This window comes from Coturnix japonica, chromosome 31 (assembly GCF_054131305.1).
Source record: "Coturnix japonica strain WE chromosome 31, WE-NBRP24, whole genome shotgun sequence".
NCBI lineage: Eukaryota > Metazoa > Chordata > Aves > Galliformes > Phasianidae > Coturnix > Coturnix japonica.
The window spans coordinates 6,722,453-6,736,371 of record NC_140693.1 but is presented as its reverse complement, the minus strand read 5'-3'; positions in this window follow the sequence as shown (position 1 = coordinate 6,736,371).

Below are 13,919 nucleotides of genomic sequence, written 5' to 3'. Positions count from 1 at the left end.
GGGCAGTGCACAAAGCACTGTGAGCTGCTGAGCCACATGTTGGGTTCAACAACCACAGTCATTTTGGTGCCTGATGTGAGGCTCCAAGGGTTGTGGTAACAGCACATCTGTCCAGAGTGGACAGGGCTTTGTGGGAGTTGGAGATGTGCAGGCCATGGTGCTGATAGTTTCCCTATTTGTGAAGCTTGCTGAGTCTTCTCATGAAGCTGCATTTCACAGCTCCTTGCTTGCTGCTTGTTTTCCCTGCTGCATCATTTGTCAACTCTGGATGCTGGATTAGGGTATTTATTTTGCTATGCTGTTTGACCTTGGTTTGTACCACGATAAAATTGGCAAAGTGAAGTTTTGTGCACATTCAGCTCTTTGGACATCTTTGGGTTTTGGAAGTAATATTGTTGGTATGATTAGGAATTACACATTTTACACTGTCGTCTCTGGGAGACCAGGGGTATTCAAGGAGAGACTGGATATTGTGTTGAGGGACATGGTTAAGTGGGAGCTATTGGTAATAGGTGAACGGTTGGATTGGATGACCTTTCAGGCCTTTTCCAGCCTTGGTGATTCTATGATTCTAGGATTGAGGTTAAACAATTATTCAGGAATATCAGTGAGAGATCTGCCCCAAGGTGAGAAGGCTCTGCATGGCAGGGGGTGTGGGACAGTCTGGGCAGCTGCCTGGAGTGGTGGGCACCCCCAGGGCTTTGGAACTTCATCTCCGAGCAACTGCAGGATCCTGAGAAACTGGTAGAATATTGGAGACAGGTCTGCTGTGGCACTGGTAATCCTAAAAAGGCCCAAATGACTGCAGTGTGCCAGGGCCTGGCCCACACCTACTGAGCTGTGTTCAACACTATTCAGCATCTTCAATGGGAAGAGAGCTGGATCTGCTGACATTGCTGCAGCCTCTGCAACTCCTGGCACAGTCCCTGCAATAGCTCCAAGTTTTTGCTACACATCCTGCAGTTGCTCCAAGCTCTGGACAGATCCCACTGTCACTCCACCCCTCATAAGGAGCTCTGCGGTCACTTATGCTACAGGTCCTGTAGCTGTTCCAAGTATTGAGATAAGAAAATTAAGCAAACCACTGAGTGCTGCTGTAGAGACGACGGGACTGCTGTGAGACACACAAGACCTTCAGGCCTGTAGAAATGAGAGGACTCGAATCCTCTGTGCACTGTATCAGTGTAAAGAGAGGAGGAATGAAAAGAACTAGTTGTGCTTCTATCTGTGGCTGTACCTTCCCCAAATCCAGACAAAGTTGGATAAGAGAAGAGCTAAGGAAAAGCGTATTTTGAATGCTATTTATTTATCTCTTAACCTATTCGGGGAATCTGGTTCCATGTTTACATGAGCTCTTGGAGTGAGAAAATGGATAGTAGGTGTGAAAGAAGTGAAACAAATTTTTATTTATAAGTTCAATAACATTTTTTTGCACGTTGCTATATCTCACATAATCAATCAATCAAAGATGCATAAAAGATGAAGAACCATCACTGGGAATCATGCGATGAAGATGTGCACTTTATTGAAGCGGGAATAGTGAGTATTGCAACACCTTCCTGAGAGCGTGCTTGATCTCCCTGTTCCTCATGCTGTAGATAATAGGGTTCAGTGTTGGAGGAACCACTGAGTACAGAAGTGCCACTGTCAGATCCAGGAGTGGGGAGGGAATGGAGGGGGGCTTCAGGTAGGCAAAAGCACCAGTGCTGAGAAACAGGGAGACCACGGCCAGGTGAGGGAGGCACGTGGAGAAGGCTTTGCGCCGTCCCTGCTCAGAGGGCATCCTCAGCACAGCCACGAAGATCTGCACATAGGACACAACTATGAAAACATAGCAGCCTACGTCTAAACTGATAGTAAAAATGAGAAACACAACTTCCCTGAGATTTGATTCTGAGCAGGAGAGCTTGAGGATCTGGGGAATTTCACAGAAAAACTGGTTGACAACATTGCCTTGGCAGAGAGGCAGTGAAAACGTACTGGCAGTGTGCAGCAGGGAATTGAGAACCCCAGTGCCCCAGGCAGCTGCTGCCATGGTGGCACAAGCTCTGCTGTCCATCAAGGTCCCGTAGTGCAGGGGCTTGCAGATGGCAACATAGCGGTCATAGGACATGATGGTGAGAAGGGAATACTCTGCTGACATGAAGAAGGTAAAGAAAAAGAGCTGTGCAGCACATCCTGTGTAGGAGATGGCCCTGTTGTCCCAGAGGGCGTTGGGCATGGCTTTGGGGAGAGTGGTGGAGATGCTGCCCAGGTCGAGGAGGGCCAGGTTGAGGAGGAAGAAGTACATGGGGGTGTGCAGGCGGCGGTCGCAGGCTACGGCTGTGCTGATGAGGCCGTTGCCCAGGAGGGCAGCCAGGTAGATGCCCAGGAAGAGCCAGAAGTGCAGGAGCTGCAGCTGCCGCGTGTCTGCCAACGGCAGCAGGAGGAACTCACTGATGGAGCTGCTGTTGGGCATCTGCTGTTGTTGGGCTTGGAGTCCTGCTCAGAGTGCAGAAGATAATGGCAAGTCCAGACCATTCTCAGAGGCACTACTCCTGCTATACTATGAAATGTTTTAATTCTCCTACAACAGTGTACATTTAGCACCATTACTTGCATTTAATTTCATGTAGATCAGCATTCCTTAAGCAGAAGCAGCATATGGAGCTCTAACCTTCCTCTTATTTTCTTATCCCTTCTCCCTGGATATTTTCATCTGTTTCATGTCTCATATCTTTAACCCAAGTGCTCTTAGAGCCCCCTACCCGAGCTTCTGTGGCATTCAGTTTCAGTTAGAAAATGCTGCCTGTTTGTAGGATAAGTGAATTATTCATGCCTACAGAAAATGAAGATAATTCCATCCTTCGAGAAAGGGGAGACTGAAAGCACATCATGTGTGAGTGTTCACAAAACAAGCAATTGATTGATGAAAAATTCTCAGAACTCTTATTGCCCCTTTTAGATTTCTGACTCCAAACCTCTTTGCCTCAGAACAGGAAATGGAAACCCCCTGCCTTGGCTCTCCTCTTGCAAAGTGCCCTCAGAAACATTCAGTTGTGCAGTGGAGCTGTGATCCCCTGCCCCAGGCAGCAGCTGTGGCAGCACAAACCCTGCCGGGGGCTCCTTACCCCACACGTCTCCCCGCAGCGCCCTGGGCAGCTCCCCGGGCAGGCTGAGTGCTGAGCCTGGCAGGCGGCAGAGTCCCATACCCGGCACACAGCCCATGGGGCACAGCAGGGACCCTGCTCTGCAGGACAGCCCTGGGCACCCGTCTCAGCTGGAGCAGAAAGCTTTTTCCACAGTAAAGAAACATGCAGTGCCTGCAGTCAGATCTCCTATGGGATGTCCCAGTTATAGTTACCCCTTAATTAAAAGCAGCTCATGGTCAGCTGTGAGACTTACCTTGTCATGGTATGTGAGCAATGCTCCTGCAGTGAGTTCACAGCCCGCTCACACCACACACATCCTGCAAGCTCTCTCCAATTTCTCTCCTCTCCTTCTGTCACCTGCAGGCTGTGCTGTGCACGAGATCTGCTCCTGGGCACAGCTGTCTCTCTGCAGCTCTGCCCACTTTTATGAGCTCCCTGTGTCCCAGGAACCTGGAGAAGCAAGCAGCAGATTATGTCATTTTTATCCTTCCCACTCATTTCCCCTGACATGTCCCTGGGTCCTCATGGCCAACAGCTCCTGAAAGACAACAGCATCATGACTGTGCTTTGAAATCCACTCAATTAACCACCACATGTCCAGTGGTCAGTGACTGATTGGAGACATATGGGGAGTGCTCCCAGAGATCGTTTGATGAAACAATAAGGGCAACCAGACAAGGAAGGCGAGGTTTGGACTTTCCCTGTGCAGGGCAGTGATCCAGCTGAGGCAGCGCAGGAGTCTCATCCCTTGACAGAAATCCTGGAGCTGAAATGGGATTCGGCTCCCCACAGAACCACAGGAACTGGGATTTCTCTGGTTCAGTTCAGAAGTGCACAAGGAGTTGCCTGCATGTGAGCTCCTGCTCTGAGTCCTCGGTCCTTCAGCTGGGAGGCAGCAGCTCACACACAGACACTGGGTGATGCCCAAGGTGCCTGGGCTGCTCCTGATGTTTGCAAGTGCTTGTAAACCGTGTGGGAAATCCCTGAGATAGACACCTCCTTCCCGGGCATCAGCTGAGGGCCAGAGAGGGGATAGCACCGGCTGTCCGGTGAATTCACTCACAGCTACAAGAGCAGCACAGGGCCTTCAGCAAAGCCATGCCCATGGTGTGTCCGTGCTGCTACGTCACCTCCAAGACCCACGATCGGTCTAACGTTTGTGTGCCACCTTCTGCACACTGATTCTATAGATGAGCTATCCAGTCAGGCAATGTCCAGTGATGCTTTTCAATTAGGATATTTACTTCTGTGCTTTTGCACTAATGCAAACACCAACACACAAGAAGCTAGAAATCTTGGTAGAGCTGCAGGCCTGAGCTCCTGTTTGGACCATGGGGACACAGTTTAATGGTTTCCACAACTGCACTGTAGCACAAGGGGGATACCGAGTCTTTAGGATGGATGGGCGAGGAGACAAAGAAGGGCGACTGCCCTCTGTGAGAGTGCACTGAGCTCTGCCTGGGGATGGAAGAGCAGACAGGTCAGAGCTAATGGAAATGGCAAACAGAGGAGACCATCAGTGTCTTTTCCTGTCTTCCTGATCAGGGAGAGTAAATGGAAGGTGCCCTCTGCAGACAGATGGGAATCTGATGTTGTCTGTCAGACAACATTGTCTGACACCCTTGTCCCATTTGGTGGCCTTTGTCACTCCATTATCTGCAGCAGGGACAGCACAGCAGGGCATGTGGCATCCAGCAGATCCATGGAGAGCACAGATGGCAGCTTCTTGACCAAGCAGTGGAGGAACCAAAGAGGAGAGGTGCTCTGCTGGATCTCATACTCTCCGGCATGGAAGGACTTGTGGGAACTGTGAAGGTGAAAGGGGCATCAGGCCATGTGCAAGATGCAAATGTATCTCTTTTAATATATTTATTTATTTTGAGGCTGTAAGCTTAATAGTTGATCATAAATGTCAATAAAACTGAAACAAATAATTGAAGACAAAGATGGAAATCAATGAAAATGTGTTAACCCTTCTCAACATGAAAAATTCTCATGAGTCTTGTTCCATTTTAAGTTGTAAATATGAATCTTTGAGGTGATTTGATGTCTTTTTTTTTCTTTTACTGAAACTACAATGTTTTCCAGAACTGTGTTCGCTGGACACAAATGCCTTCAGGTTCAGAGACACAGACAGCGGTACCAGTGCCAATGCCCTGTGACTGTAGCCTGGTGCCCAGCACTACTCTTCCCTGCTGCCTATTTGATGTGCCTCATCCTCCAAGTTTTTTCAGCTCTCCTAAAGAAATGGCCATGGTTAAGGGCATGTTTTCAGCAGGCCATTTGGGCACACACTACTCCCACTGCCCTCCAGATTTCTCCATCCCTTGCTCTTTGTTCAGTCAGATACCTCCCAATTATCTGTCTGATTTCTGACTTTCAGGGGGATTACTGGAATTTGTTCCATCTCCCCAAAGTCTGATGGAATGTGTTGTCAACTCCTTCACTGTGATTTGATCTATCCCTTCCTATCTATTCTTTTTCTTTTTCTTCTTATACTTTTTCTCAATCACTGTCTCTTTTTTATTAAGGCACGAAGTCTGAAAGATGTTCATTAATGTCAGTAAAAGTGAAAAACAGAGTTGGAGACAAAGATATAAATCAATGAGAATGTGTTAACCCATCTCAATGTGTGAAATACTCACAAGTCCTGATCAGTTTTAAGTTGATACCTCTCAACTACCTGGCTGATCTATCCCAGGAAGATTACTGGAATTTGCTCCATCTCTCAGAGTCTGATGGCCTCTGTTGTCAACTACTTCACTGTGATTCAATCTATCCTATCCTACCTCAGAATAAATCATTTCTTTTAAAAATATTCCATATGAAAGACAAACTTCAATAGATGCCGCTTGAACATGGCATGCAGTTGATCACTGTGTTTTACTGTTCATTCAATTGCATCACCTTTCTTTCCATTTGCTGGCCAGATAAAAAAGAGAAATCTTTCCTTTTCCATGTGTAGCTGGTTCTCTGAGGAAAGCCAGTGGGAGTTGGTGCAAAGCAGTTTTAACACTGAGCGGATGAATGCAGAGGAGAAGAGTGATGTGAAGAAAAGTGATGCAAGTCCCATAGGTCTATTGTGAGCAGAAATTGGGTGGGGAGGTTGAGAAGGACCTTTGTCAACACAGTAACAGTACAGAACTCATTGGGACATCCTGGATTGGTATCAGTTGCACAGTGCTGCTTTAATGTCTTCTTTAAACCCAACTATAAATAAATAGACAATAAATTTATACTGGATTCTTTAAGCTCTCTCCAGATATCCCTCCTTTTTGCTGAACAAGTTCTGATAACCTGAAGAAGATAACAAGATGGCATAAGGCACAGGAGATTCTTTAGGTTATAATGGGCCCCAGGGTGCATTTGATGCTGAGTTCATCAGCCTCTAGTGCAGAGAGAAGTTTGCACAAAGTGCTCAACAAGACAAAGTCGGAAGTAACAGTGAAGTTTCTTGGAGTATTAATGGGCCCACTGAGGGCCATTACCAAGTAAGCTTCCCAAGGGACTTGTTAGAGAAGATAACTGGAAGCCATGACTACAGGCAGGCAAAGGCACTGGCATGCTAAGAAACCTCTCCTTTGCCTTACGAAGCAGACAGGTCAAGCCCTGATTGCAAGACCAGTGGTAGAGAGATCCTGTCTCTCATGTTGGCTCCTGGCATTTCCTGGGGCAATGGGTTGGAGGTCCGTATGATGTTAAATGAAAGACATGGGGACAGAAGATCCCAGGCTCTACATGTGGTGCAAGGACGCTGTGAGGTTCATGTCCCATATGAGACCTATGTTTCATTGCAGATGTGAGAAGGGATGTGAGAAGGGCCCAGTCTGAACAAGCAGTCAATCCCTGTGAAACTCTGAACTTCAGATCTCTCAGTTCCAGTGCCCTCGTTTGCACATTCTCCCAGAGTTTGAAGTCCTTTATGTTCTGCGGTGCACAATCAGGCACTTGTTCTTGTTATACGTTATGCACTTGGTGCTCAGTACCAACTGGTACCCACTTCTCTGACTTGTCCACATCTCTCTGCAAGTCCTCTCCACCCTCAGTCGAGGCAACAGCACCTCCTCATCTGGTCTCATCAGCAAACTTGCTCAGAACGTCTTCTAGTCCTGCATGCAAGTCATCTGCATAAACATGAAAGGAAAGTGGCCCCAAAATGGAACCCTGGGGACCCCGACAGTGACCATCTACCAGCCTGATGGAAAAAACTGACTATAATCCTTTGGGACTGACCTACTGGCCAACTGCTCACCCACCACATTGTGTTTCTGTCTAGCCATATGCAGAACATTCTGTCCAGAAGGTTGTTGTGAGAAACAGTATCAAAATCTCCACTGAAATCCTCAAGGATTACATCAACTGGCTTCCCTTGGTCAACTAAACGGATAACTGTGTCACAGAATGAGCTTAAATTAAACAGGACCTTTGCCTCACAAACTTGTGTTGGCTGCGACCAATGACAGAATTGTCCTTCAGCTGTTTTTCCATAACTCCCACCATCATTTTCTCCATAATTTTACCAGGCTCTGGACTGACAGGTCCATAATTGCCCATGTCATCTTTCTTGCTCTTCCTTACAATGAGACAACATTTGCCAGCTTCCTGTCAGCTGGCATGACCCTAGACTTCTTTAGATGCAATTGAAATGACAGCCCAGAGCATACTAAGGCGTCATCATTGAAAGAAAGTAGATGTGCCATAGCTTTGCAATGTCTTGAACTCCAGAGTATGCCACAAATGGAGCAGAGGGGAAGATTTGCCTCTTCTGTAGTGAACTCATTCATTTGGTAAGCAGAATAACACTACCTGATACATGAGGACTGTGTCTCTGCTCTGCTCTGCTCAGCTCACAGGGCAGAGGTTCAGGGTGTTGCTCTCATGTCAGTGCAGGTAAACTCACTTTAACCTTTTTTCTTCTGTAAATGCTTCCTCTGTTTGTATGCTCAGATACACTTCCACATTCCCTCAAGTACACTTCCATATATCATTAACAATTACACTTTCTTATACCATCAAAACTGTTTGTCAAACAGTACAGTTCTTCAGTTCACATAAACTCCCTTAATACAGTCTGTATTTGTTGTATTAGGCGAAATACGGGGATGTTATCGGGCTGTGACGTGACAGGCCCTTCCCCATATTCTGGAAGAATCTTGCTACGTGTAATACAGTAGGCGTAGACGAAGTGGACAAAGGTTATATAAGGTCGTGTGTGCTTCAATAAATCGCCATTTTACCACGCTACCACCTTGGTGTCACTTGGTAATTGGTCTAACTACTGCTTCAGTTGGAGGCGAGAGATCGTAAAGCCATTAACGATCATAAAGCCTTCAAATGGTGACCGCCGACGTGATTCGTCACGATTAGGCGTGATTAGGGACTTTTGGAGCAAGGTAGTTGTCTGCTAAACGGCAGCAGGATCCCACTGCGGTAGCGAATCCTCTCGTCGCGGAGTAGTGGAAGCCCAGGGTCGAAGAGGAGTGGCCATCACTCTTCGACAGGTGGGAGAGCGAGCTCGGAATCCCGGAATCTCGGAATCTCGGGGACCCCCAGGAACCTTCGGGGAAGCGCCAGGGAGCGGCCAGGAGAACTACGTTCGGCCGGGGCGACATGGAAGCCGTTATCAAGGTAATTCTTCACGCTTGCAAACTTCACTGTGGGAAACAGGCTCCTTCCAAAAAGGAGGTAACAGCAGTTCTTTCGCTGCTGGAAAAGGAAGGGCTTTTAACAAACCCGTCTGATTTATACAATCCTGGCAGATGGGATGGAATTACGGCCGCACTATCTCAAAGGTCGCTGGCCACTCGAAAAGTATCAGAATTCAAAGTATGGGGACTTATCTTGGAGGCGCTGAAAGCAGCACGGGAGGAGAAGCTAGCAAACCAACGTGCTAGAGACATTCTGGGTTTGGAGACGGGGGGAGGCCGGGGGGGGAGTCTTGACTCTCTTACAGATTCAGTGCAAGGCAAGATGGCGCCGGCTCCCCCGAACACACCTGTTGCTTCGCCTAAGACAGACATTCCAGAAGGCAGCCCTGAACAGGAGGACACCCCGCCTCCGCCCCCCTATCCTAACTCCTCGTATCCTTCATTGGACGCCTACAGGGATGAAGGGGGAGGGAAGCCCCTCGAGGAATGCGATGTTGCTACTGTACCTGATAAGAACAAGGACAAGGGAGAGAGAAAGGGGGGAGGCATGGTGGTGCCACCAGAGCTGAAAGGAGGAGGTGTGGTCCCACCAGAGCTGAAAGGGGGAGGTGTGGTGTCACCAAGGAAAAGTGTAAGGAGGGGTGGTACTTCTTCGTTGTCGGGTCCTGCCTGTTGCTGTGCGTATGCCGAGAAAGGGGGGGATTGTGCCAACCCATGTGATAGTGAAGGTGAATGTGTGTGTGATGATTTCATGTGGCCCGCCCAAGGGGCTGGCCAAGCCGCCCAAGGGGCTGGTCAAGCCGCCCAAGGTGCCACCCAGGGGGGATGTGGTCCTGCGTGGGCTGCCCAGGGGGCCGCCCAAGGGGGATGTGGCCCCACGGCACCCGTACCGTGGAGCCCACCCACTCTCACTGATTGGGCCCAGACAAGGGAGGACCTCCAGACAGCCGACCCGGAAACAACAGCTTTTGCCCTCCCGATAATAGTGAAACAGGATGGTCCGGCTTGGACCCCTCTGGATTCCAAGGCGATTACTCGCCTTGCAGAGTTAGTTAAGAACAAGGGCTTGCGTTCTCCGGTAACTATGTCAGCAATTGAGGCTCTCATGGCCTCGAGTCTCCTGCCGTACGATGTGGTCAGTCTCATGAGGGTGATTCTTGAGCCCGTGCAGTACACGCTGTGGTATGATGAATGGAATAGATTGCTTCAGGCTGTTGTCGCTGAGGCAGCTCGTAATAACAATCATCCGGCTAATGCGCATACAGGTCAGGGCCGTGGAGCTAGGGTTGAAAGAACTACTCTCTTGCGCCTTCAGGGACTAGCAGATGGTATGGTGGGGTCCCCGGAGGGTCAAGCAAGAGGGCTGAGAGCGGGGGAGTTAGCTGCGCTTACAAAGGCAGCCTTTCAGGCTCTGCTGACAGTGGCTAAAGTTGCGGAGCCTGTGCTCCCGTGGTCCGACATCAAACAGGAGCCTTCTGAGTCATTTTCTGATTTTGCAAATCGCTTGATTCGTGCCATTGAAGGGTCTGACCTCCCGAAGGGAGTCCAGCCTTTGGTTGTGATAGACTGTCTCAAGCAAAAGTCGCTCCCGGACGTTCAGCAGATAATTAGGGCAGCTCCTGGAACTTTGAACACCCCAGGGGAGATTATCAAATATGTGCTAGATCATCAGAAAAATACTCCCTCCAATAATGATGGCTTGGCAACTGCCGTGCAGGGAATGGCTGCCGAAGTCAGCTCTGCGATTAAATCTGCAGTGATGATGGCAGCTCGCACCGGGGATGAGAAGGGAAAAGGTCCGTGTTTCAAGTGTGGGCAGCATGGTCATTTTAAAGCACAATGCCCCAAGAAAGCTGGGCAGAGCAAGCCGCAAGGAAAACGTTGTCAATTGTGCAATGGGGTTGGACATGTTGCGCGTCACTGTCGAAAATTTGAGGTTTTGCCGCAGGGAAACTGGAACGGGAGGGTGCCAGCGGCCCAGGGCCCCTTCCCGCTTCATTAAAATGGGCCAAGCGTGTTGACCACACGGTGGCGCTGACCATGGATCTAGGTGATAGGCCATTGGTGAGGGTCATGATGACGTTGGACCCTGGAGTGCCTACACTAGGTCCTAGGACGGTGTACCTTACAGCTTTGTTGGACTCTGGTGCAGATGTTACTGTTATTGCAGAGCGCGATTGGCCATTCCAGTGGCCAAAGGTTGCAACATCAAAGGTCCTGATAGGGGTGGGGGGTGAAATGACCACCTCTGTGTCGGATGCGGAGGTGGGAATTTCAATCATCAATCGAGATGGCTCAATAGAAAAAACTGTTTTCATCACCCCCAATATAGCTCCGATCAGGGGATCTCTGCTAGGCAGAGATCTTCTTCTTCTCATTGGGTTACGGCTGACAAATTTATCCTAAGGGCCACTGTCCACCGCTTGGCGCTGCAGCATGCGATTCCGCTGCGTTGGAAACGGGATACATCTCCCGTTTGGGTGGATCAGTGGCCCATTCCTGCTAAAAAATTGGCAGCGCTCATACAGCTTGTTTCCAGAGAACTTGCACTAGGCCATATAGAGTCATCGCTTAGCAATTGGAACACGCCCATCTTTGTCATTCAGAAGGCCTCTGGATCGTTTTGGCTGCTCCACGATCTCCGAGCAGTCAATTCACAGATCATTCCCTTTGGTCCTGTCCAGCAAGGGGGACCTTTGTTGTCAGCAGTCCCACAGGGATGGCCTCTGATGGTCATTGATCTAAAGGATTGTTTCTTCTCTATCCCATTGGCTAAACAGGATAGGGAAGCCTTTGCATTCACAGTTCCGGTTGTAAATAATCGAGAGCCAGCTCAGAGGTACCAGTGGAAGGTTCTTCCGCAAGGTATGGTCTGTTCACCTACAATCTGTCAACTTGTGGTGAGCAGAGTCATAGAACCAGTGAGAAAGGCACTGCCAGGATGCCAAGTCGCCCATTACATGGATGATTTGCTGCTTGTTGCACCAGATGATGCTCAGTTGAAAACGTTGGAGGGGCAGATCGTCCGCACCCTCATCTCTGCAGGGTTTGTGATCTCTCAGGAAAAGATCCAGAGAGAACCAGGGATTGAATTCCTGGGCTATAAATTTGGATCTTCCACAGTAATCCCAGAGGGGCTGGAGATTAAGCCTCAAATTACAAACTTATGGGATGTGCAGAAGTTGGTGGGGGCACTGCAATGGGTGAGGAATGCCATTGGCATCCCTCCGCGCCTCATGAAACCTTTCTATGATCAACTGAAGGGATCAGTCCCACAAGAGGAGAGGCATTGGAATCCAGAGATGGAGTCAGCCTGGCAGGAGATACTGTCAGCCTGCTCCACCAATGCCCTTGCCAGGTGGGAACCTGATCGCCCGTTGGAGGCTGCGGTCACTAGGTGCCAGCATGGTTCAGCTGCAGTGATTGGGCATGCTTTGAACTCTCGGCCACGCCCACTGTCATGGTTATTTTCTGCTCAGCCGGTGAGAGCATTTACCACATGGCTAGAACAGCTGTCATATTTGCTGCGAAAGGCTCGCCTCACTGCGATCAGAGCTTTCGGGAAGGACTTGGAAGTCATCTATTTACCAGGAGCTTTTCGAAATGTGCAACCTCTGCCAGATGAGGTGTCATTGGCTGTTTATGACTTCAGCGGAAAGTTTTGCTATTCAGACTCACTGCCAATTTTTGAACTGGCAAAACCCCTCCAGATATCATTGCGACACAGGGTCCTGGACACCCCTGTGAACGGTCCTACAGTCTTCACTGATGCTTCGTCATCAACGGGCCAGGGGGTGGCTGTGTGGCAAACAGTTGAGGGTGGCTGGAGTTACAAGATGATAACAGACAAGACAGCAAGTGTTCAGATGCTCGAGGCTAGGGCTATGGCAGTGGCACTACATCTTTGGCCCACGAAGCCTTGCAATGCTGTCACGGATTCTGTGTTCGTGGCAAAAATGCTGCTATGGATGGGAAAGGAAGGGCAACCGAGTACAGCAGCTGCAGCCCTGTTAGAGGATGCTTTAGCTATCAGGGTTGCACCCGTTGCCATCCTTCATGTTCGTAGCCACTCTGAGGTGCCAGGTTTCTTTACAGCAGGAAACGACATGGCTGATCGGATAGCAGGGAACCAGGTGTGCACTTTGCAGGAAGCTCGTGATCTTCATTCAGCACTTCACATAGGGGCCAAGGCACTGGCTCAAGCCTGTTCTATCCCGATTACAGTCGCTAGGGAGGTAGTGCAAACCTGCCCTCACTGTAATTCTGCGCCAGCTTTAGGAGCGGGGGTTAATCCTCGTGGTCTCGCTCCATTAGACGTCTGGCAAACAGACTTCACAATGGAACCACGGATGGCCCCACGACAGTGGCTGGCTGTGACTATTGACACGTCCTCTACCGTCATTGTAGCCACACAACATGGTCGTGTCAGTTCTACAGCAGCACAACACCATTGGGCCACGGCTATAGCAGTTTTGGGAATGCCGCGCCACATAAAAACAGACAATGGTTCTTGCTTTATTTCGCGTTCGTCCAAAGATTGGTTAGCTCGCTGGAATATCACACACACCACAGGCATTCCGGGAAATTCGCAGGGCCAAGCTATCGTCGAAAGGGCTAACCGCCTCCTCAAGGAAAAGATTCGTGTCCTTGGGGAGGGGGAAGGCTATTCGGGAAAGATCCCAGTATCACAACAAGGGGAAATCTTGGCCCGCGCACTGTATGCACTAAATCACTTTGAGCGAGGAGAAAATTCCAGGACCCCCACCCAGAAACATTGGCGGCCAAGAATCATTGAAGAAGGCCCGCCAGTAAAGATCAAGGTGGATAATGGGTCCTGGGAGTCGGGATGGTCCATACTAGTCTGGGGAAGGGGGTACGCAGCAGTAAAATGCAAAGGCACAGGAGACATACGTTGGGTGCCATCGAGAAAAATTAAGCCAGAGGTTGGTGGTGAAAAAGAAAATGTCAGGGAAATAACAAGAGCTGAGTATCCTCTTCCAGGACCTCTTGATCGGCCGCCCAAGGAATCCTGAACTGGTGGAGCGCAGAAGAAGATCTTTCATCTGGATACCGAAGAAATTCTTGAGACTCAAGAACCCAAAGGACCCAGAGAAACAACCCCTGCTGCCAACGAGAGACA